Source organism: Cyprinus carpio, chromosome B8, assembly GCF_018340385.1.
Source record: "Cyprinus carpio isolate SPL01 chromosome B8, ASM1834038v1, whole genome shotgun sequence".
Classification (NCBI taxonomy): Eukaryota; Metazoa; Chordata; class Actinopteri; order Cypriniformes; family Cyprinidae; genus Cyprinus; species Cyprinus carpio.
Window position 1 is genome coordinate 793,237 of NC_056604.1, and position 8,677 is coordinate 801,913.

The 8,677-nt window shown below is 38.3% G+C and overlaps 1 protein-coding gene across 1 annotated transcript in view; it reads right to left on the reverse strand.

Moving 5' to 3' along the window:
- LOC109070918 (semaphorin-6A-like) overlaps positions 1-8,388 on the reverse strand; it is a 71,259-nt gene extending 62,871 nt beyond the window's left edge. Inside the window, 1 exon segment of the mRNA XM_042729152.1 lies at positions 8,197-8,388. The gene's annotated coding sequence lies outside the window, so the exon portion shown is untranslated.
- Between the last annotated feature and the right edge of the window lie 289 nt (positions 8,389-8,677).

Here is an 8,677-nt window from a genome sequence, read left to right on the forward strand (position 1 = left end):
TTATAGGTTCTTTAAAGTGGAAAAAGGTAATGAAAGGACCTTTAGGGGAACCAAAATGGTGCTTTTTATAGCAAACCCCCTTTAAAAACCTTTCTTTTAAGAGTGTTGAGTCATTAGACTGATTCAAATTGTGTGTTTAAGACCGTTTGGGAGTCTTTTCGACTGAAGGAATCAGATAGAGAGTCATTTGTTCACGAGTCAGACTCCATTGTTCACACTGTGCTCATTAAACTGATTCCATTCTCCACTGCTCAAACTGTACACTCTTCAAAATAAATCTTCTTTTTCTTTCTTTTATTAGATCTGGACTCCATCACATGGATCCGTGTGTTCATGTGGACCGCTGTAGATGATTATCACCTCACACAAAGACGAACTGTGTCATTACGTCCTGAAAGCTCACAGGAACATGCACTGAACACCACAGAAACTCCCTGAAATCGATCCCTGAATCAGACACCTTCATCGAACCCAACACATGCGTCCGAGCGCCATCTGATCTGCGGTGAGCTTCCTCTGACGCTCCTCATGAAGCTCAATGACTGAGACACTCTTGAGTTTCCAGAGACTCCAGAGAAACCAGCAGATCGAGAGCTGGTTCTGAGCATCAGATAAAACATGAGTTTGACTCATTCTGTTCATCAGGACTGTGCAACGTTCTGAAGAATCAACATGCTTTGATTCACAACCATGGATCTGAATTAAACTGCTCACACAGGAAGCCAATGTAAAAATTTTAAAAAAAGTTCATTTGTTAAGTATGATGAAAATTATATAAACTAAATAATATTTTATACATGTAATCAGTCTGTGTGTAAGATCTTTAAACATTTAAAGCATTTAACTCTGTAGTCACTTTCAAATAAGTCTGTCAAGTAAGCATTAGGTACAAAACTTTGCTTTTCTAGCAAAAAAAAAGTGAAATTAAAGTTGCATAAATTTCAGTTTATTTTAATTCTGCTTTCTTACATTTAAATTCTACATTCTGTTTACTAACTCAATTCAAATTCAGGGAGCGAACTGATTTAAGTGCCATTGACCTGAATTTCGAATAGAGAGGCTAGGTACTGTTCACACAGTGTATGTTGTGAATGTAAGTGTTACTGAAGAGCTGATATTAAATTTTCTGCCTGCAAATGGTTAAAGCTGGCATAAGACAAAAGAAGAATCAGAACTTTTCATCCATATTGTGACGTACATCTGAATATAGCAATTATTGACCAAGAACAAATATAGGGTGGGAAATGATTCGTGCATCGGTTGTTGAGATGTGGGCGTGGCTCTCAAATATGTATGCAAATGAGTATGAGCTCAATGGGCGGGGCTTACAAGCACTAAATGACTGGAGAAGATCCAGTTATGACACCAAGGTCAGAACATTCTGAAAAACTGAAATATGCATGGACGAATCATTCATAATCAGATCAATAACATGCAGGCTCATTTTCATTTCACGCCGACTTTAAACCATTAAAGCTGAGATAAGAAACAGATGTCTTGTTCTGTAACGTAAAACCAAGTGGACTAGTTAAAACAATCCTTGTGTGGATATAAAAGAGCAAACTCAGTGACAACACACAACATCCCCTGTGTCCATTTACTAACAACTGACACGCTTGTCCAAACCATTCTTGAGTACCGCAGCGATGAATGAAGGCATTGTGTGGCTCGCATTCCAGAGTCACGCCGTCTTATCATGAAGCGCTGTTTGTTTTAGCTCTTAAAGACGGGCCGCAGACGAGCGATCAGACGCAGGTGTGCCGTGGCTCTATATGTAGGTCAGCTGATGGCGTATATATCTGGAGACTGTAGCTGCAACCCTTAAAATTATCCTGCAACAACACAAGATGGACGACCGGCTGTTTGCTGACGACGGCGTTTCCCTTCTCAAGTTTAAATGGAGATGTGGGAGGTTGGTGAAATTCTACAAGCAGCTACCGTTCAGTCTTTCTGTGAATCATCAGGAGGAATAAACAGCTGCCCCTCTGACGACTGTGAGGTAGAAACAGCAGCACAGAGAGACGTCTGTGATGAAAGGGTTCACAGGAAGCACATGTGGAACAGATCTGCTCCGTTCCTCTTTTGGCAGAGGAAGGAAACGCTGGGAGACTCGGAGAGGTGATAAGTGCTCCAGCGTCGCTCCTGATGGACGGGTCCGAGCCCGACACTGGGAGCCTTGTGGTCGCAAAACGCCACATGGATGCAATTTGTTCCTGTATGTACAGCACTGAGTCTCAATCACTGCCGCCGTGTGTTTACATGCTCGCGGAACGGCAGGAAAAGCTTCATCACAAAGCCAACAAGAATAACAAAACATACGCAAACAAATCAGTGAGATTATGTGCAGTGAGACACGGCCGCTAATCCACTGATAAAACCCTTCAGATGAGTATCAGCCCGGAACTCAAACATGCTCCAGGAACGTTAGAACGCTTTTAAATATGCAAACATTGAGGGAATATTACTTTTAATGTTCTCTGAATGTTCTAGTAGTAGCATTTAAAAAATTAAAAAAGTAAGATGAATAACCAAATGAAAATTTCAGAAAAAAATGTAAATATCGTTTTAAGAACATTATTAGAAACCAGATAACCCAGCTAACAAAAATACGTTCAAAGAATGTGATGCCAATTTTTATGTTTAATTGCAACCTATAATCATTGCAGTTAATAGTGTTTACCGTCTGTTTGATTACGAGTAATTTGTAACTAACTGCATGATTTTTACTGTACATTTCTGCCACAGTCACCACTAATATCATACTCCTAAATGTAATGTAGAAACTTAATATTTTCTGTAAAGCTGCTTTAGAACAATTGGTATTGTGAAAAGCACTTTACAAATAAACTTGAATTTAACTGAATGCTCTCTGAACACTCAAACTGTCCTTTTTTAAAAAATAAAATGTTTACAAATATTTTTTCTTGGTTATATAAATGTTATTGGAACATTGCATTTGATAATTTTCCAAATATTATGGGAATGTTACCGTTAATATTCTCTGAATGTTCTAAAACAAACATTTCAGATAAAAGGTTCCATGAATAATGTATAAGTAATGTTTTGTGCTAATATTTTGAGACAGTTATAAAAAAAAAACAGACACTCCAAAAACCATTACTCCATCTGAATATTCAAAATGTCCAGTTTAAAAAAAAAAAAACAGTTTTAAAACCATTTTTTTCTTGTTTATATGAACGTTAAGGGAACATTTCATTTCATCATTTTGCAAACATTAAGGAAACGTTACTTTTGAATGTTCTTTGAGCGTTCTGACACTAGTAACATTTTTAATAACGTTGACAAACATCCAACTCAACATTACCGAAAAAACATTCCATGAACAGTGTATAATAATGTTTTTGTGTTAACGTTTTGAGAACATTATTATAGACCAGATTACCCCACCGAAAATATGTTCTAAGAATATTTTGCTAACGTTTCATTAAGTTATTAAAACATTAGTTCTGAATATTCAAAATTTCCAGTTTTCTAAATGTTTGAAAAACATTTTTTTATTTATTGTTGAAACATTACTGCAACGCTACATTTGAATGTTCTCTAAACCATCGTAGAAAAACATCCAACTAAAATACGTGAGAAAAATGTGCCATGAATGATGTATAAATTATGTTTTTGAATAAACATTACTAACAATGTTAACAGATCAGATAACTTTGAAGGAACATTCCATTAACGTCACCAGAAGAACGTTTGTTGTTTGTTGTAACCCCAACTCTACCAGAACGTTCTCTGTTAGCTGGGAACATTCCTTTAACTCTAGATGATCTAGAATCTGTGCTTCAAAGTGCTTGTGGACATTACGCAGATGATGTTTTAATTGCAGCCACTCGCAGAAGCTCCACCTGCTCCTCAGAGATCATCTCATGAACTTCAAAGACTCGGATTCGCTTCAGAGCGTCTCGTGTGTTTGTAGTTCAGAAGCTCAGGTCCGTAAATCACAGCGCAATGACAAACGTCTCCATTCAGAGAGTTGAGAATATCTCATGATTAAAGCGTCTGACTCTCTAAAAATAACCACAGTGTGGTGAGACTCTACGGGCAGCGCTAAAATCTTCATTTACTCGCCCTCATGTTGATCCAAACCTGTACGACTGCACAAAAGAAGATATTTTGAAGAACGCCTCAGTGTGTTTTTCCATATGATGAAAGTCAATGTTTGGTTTCCAAGGCTCTTCAAAATATTTACTTCTGTGTTCCACTTGAGAAAGAAAGTCGTATAGGATTGGAACGACATGAAGGAGAGTAAAAGATGACAGAATTATCATTTTAGGTTAACTATTCCTTTAAGACAAGTGGAGAGCCTGAGCCTGACAACAGTTACAGAATCCAGAGTAAAGCAGCATAAACATATTTGTTCAGAGATTAAAATGATCCTACAACCATACCGCTAACATGAAGGAGTCTTCTGCATTGATTTTTCAGGTGTTTTACCGGTGTTTTTAAATTGTGCATTGTGTATGATCAGTTTTTTAAACTTTTCTTTTTCAAAAAACATGAACTATTTCTAAATAGTAAATCTAAAAAGAAAATGTCACAATAAATATCCTAGGTTAACCAGGTTAGTTTGACCCACAACATAATACAGGGTTAAGGAAACGCCTGGCAGGAAAATACCAGTACCTTCTCAGTGTTTTTTTTTTTTGCAGGACAAGCGTGACGAGCAATAATCAGACTATCAGTCTGTGTCTGTACATTATTGTCCTGCGTGGCCCCTTTAAGCAGCTCTGCTGGTCTGTAACGTCCCATGGCCCCTCACACACACACACACACACACACACACACACACACACACACACACACACACACACACCAACAGTGTTTCAGCCTGAAACTATGGCAACAGAATAAGAAAGCAGTCGCCATGATTAATAGATGAGAGAGGCAGTGCCAAACACCGGCATGGGGACGAGACACATGCACTGTCCCTCTCTCTCTCTCTCTCTCTCTCTCTCACGCCGCTGGAAACCACACACACACACACACACATTCATCAGAAGGACAACACAAACTCCCAGAACCTGTGAGAAAACACAAACTGTCAGCATCAGTGTGATTATTCAGCTCATCATTCGGACACCAGCTGAAGTTTGTCATCATCAGACTCGTGTTTACAGGACAAACACTTATAGATGTCCTTGTTTCCGCTCAAAACACTTCCTTACAAACAACATGACTGAAGCAACAGAGTTCAGATTTCTTTAAAACACTAAACACATCCAGCCTGATCAGTCTGATTTCTGTACTTCTGCTTATAAACTTGACCTGCTTTTTAATCTTTATTTTTATTTCTACAGCGCTTTGAAGTAACAGAAATGATGTCAGTGCTGTTTCACAGTATAATAAACAGGTACATAGCAGCATCAATCATTTTAAATGTAAAATGTAAATGTTTGCATATTGTCATTAACCCAAGTTGCATTGTTTTTTTTGTTTTTTTTTTTTTTTGCTATTTTCATGCTTAAAACCACACTTATGTTATTAAAATTTTAAATAGAACAAAGATGTTTTAGGAAAGATATTTAAATATCTAGAGATAAATATTGAAATATCTTTACTGAAATATAAACATTACTATCAGCATGCAGACATTTACTCTTGATTTTTCCATGTGGATGAGCACAATTTCTCCATAAATCACCTGTTTTATGAAACCGTTCTTAACATCTACAAACTTAAAAATGACTGAAGATGAGTGATTTTAAAAGAGCAAAGGAATTTTTTTTAAGTTCTCACTAAAGTTCCTTATCGGAGCATCAACAATCAAATCCATTCAAAACCTGAAACTCAAAGCAGAATTTGACAATGTTGCTTTTCTATCATCTAAAAAGACAGAAACATGAATTTTCATTCTTCAAACGCACAATAATCCACTTAGATGTTTCAATTACTCAGTAATGTGGCCACCCAGAGCCGGCTCATGCATTAAACATGATCATGTGAATCATAGATGAGAGTTATCGACAGTGTTTCTGAGTCTGTGATTTACGTTGCGCTCCTTTAACATAATTGAGTGCAATTCATTGGCTGTCATCAATAATTCAGGCTGAGCGAATCCTGCCTCTACTGAGAGAATGTAAATACACGCCGGCGCGATTGAGGCTCGCTGGTGTGACAAACAGCCATCAGTCACGCTCAATGCTGCTCTCATTGGCTTTGTGCAGAAGAGCACATCAGATGCCCTCCTTACAATCACATCAAAACACTGAATTCACCTCATAATTCACTGCCTCATCAGCTGACAGCGTTTCCTGTTTGTTACAGCAATGCACTTCTATTCAAGCGCTATTCACACTGCATATCGTTTCCAAGCAGCTTCACACAAAACAAATGTTTCTTCAGAGTAGTGTATAAGAAAAGAGCTGTATGCATGCTTCATTCATTAATTTTCTGTGACTAAGTCAAAGCCATGCCCATATTGCATAAATCTACAGTTTATGTTAAAGTCACTTATTCATTTAAGCAGAAACGATAAGCACATTAAAACAGTGATTGCATGATGTGATCTTGATTGCATTATAAAGAAAATGTGTCAGTTTTATGTTGATTCAGAACTGGCATCAGAGTCGCATTTCCTTCTAGCAGATAAATGAGACGAAGCTTTCAATCTTTTACATTCACTCATTTTCACAAACACAATCTTTTTAATGCACCATGAACAGAATAAATACACATTCCCTGCTATCTAATCTTTTCCTGAAAATGAACTTGATTGCTAACCTTTAACGAAAAGATGTGAAATAATAGAAACGTGATTAAATCTGAATAAATGCAGGGGTGGATGATGCGGATGCAGGTCAAAAACCACGGCGGGGTTTTTTCACAGAAAATGAATCGGAGGATCCATCAGAAACAAATGATTGCACTATGAATTATAATTAGAGGTCTGCCTTGCTGATATATATCGGCCGATATTTTTTATTTTTTGTAATTATCAACATTTTACTGTTTTGACCATATGTCAGAAGTGAGGAATTCTTTATTTTATTTTACAGATTTCCTTTTTTTATTTCATTTTCAAATTATATAATTTAGTAAATATTACGTAAAATAAATATAGATTTAATTTCAGCAATTGTTATGCATTTGTTTTATTTAACTTTAAGTTAAACAGTGTGATGATATCTGTGCTTTTTAAGATATCTGCCATCAAAATATCAGTATCAGTCAACCACAGATTTGAATGCAGAGAGGACTGAAGCGCAGTTATTCACTGACACTGATGCTCAGAATGACAGTGTTTCAAGAAAAAACACCTGAAATAATGCACCTCAACACAAAGCCATGTGAATTCAGAGCGCTGATAGTCGTGGAATCTTGGCTTGGTTGGGACGTGTGGCCGTCTGCCATCTCACAGGGAGAAAAACACTCAACCAACGGCAGACAATGAGATTAACAAACACTATTTTATTCTGAGCCTCCAAACCCAAGCGCTCACCGCTGAGCCGGACCAAACGCTGCCGTCCTGCCCAAACAGATGTCGATTCACTGCTACTCGAGAAGTCTGTTGGATTGCGTTCATTTTGCAATAAAGTGGTAGAAACGGCTGAAACGGACACACCCTACATGACCCCCGGGGTCAAAGGAGAGTGACCGGCTTCACAAACCTCCGGATGAGGTTTCACACTGATGCTCTTCAGTATCAGAGAACAACAGTTCTGCATTCAGAGTCTACTGTGACTGAGACTTAAACCTGTTAGAGACACTGGAGATACTCAAGAACAAGAACAATACTAACTTCATGCATCAGAAGCAAATGACCGAAACACATTATTTCCATCACACTGTTTATATTTGTCCGTGCATTCAGAAAATACACGCAAAACTGCAAACAATCTCACATTTATTCCGTTGCAGTGACATGTATTTCCATCTCAGCCGCGTATTACTGATGAGTGCAATTCTTTAAAGCAGTAAAGCACGGAGATGTTGTTTGTTCTCCGTCACACCCTCATTTTCAACACTCACACTTAGCTGATGAATGAGTTTTTAAACGCGCATTAGAGAAGTTTAGCGGAGTGACGTCACCAGCCCTCCGCGCGGCAGATCAAAGTAACGCCGCACAGAAAGAAACAATATATCGTTCTAAACACCATCATCATTGTCATAACCGGAGCGCGATCGTATGGAAGAGCGGCTCTCGCTCAACTTCAAGCGCTATTCTCTTGTACGTACCGCGTGTGAAAGCTTCTTCACATCGATAGATCCATGAGAAATCCCGATCACTGATCGATCGATCCGCGGAAACCCCGGAGAAACGGCCAAGCGAACAATGAGCGGAGCATTCAGCTACACGCGCGAGCGGCTGCTCATCCTATTAGAGATGAAGCTTTACTGAGCTGAGCTCGCTCACACACACACACACACACACACACACACACATAGCAGCTGTCACACACACACACACGCAGGGAGGAGCCTCAGACCTCAGAGCTTTTGTTTCTTCGGAGCTGCTGTCAGACGCGCATCTTCACCATCACTATCACACTCTGTGTGTGTGTGTGTGTGTGTTTACTTCATAATTAAGGCAACACATGCACGTGGAGTCACTCAGAATGAAGCTTTATCCAGACTCAAAAACTCACACTGTTATTTCTACAAGCACCTTTTATGTTATTATTTCATTTCCTAATATTAATTATTTATAAATAAATTA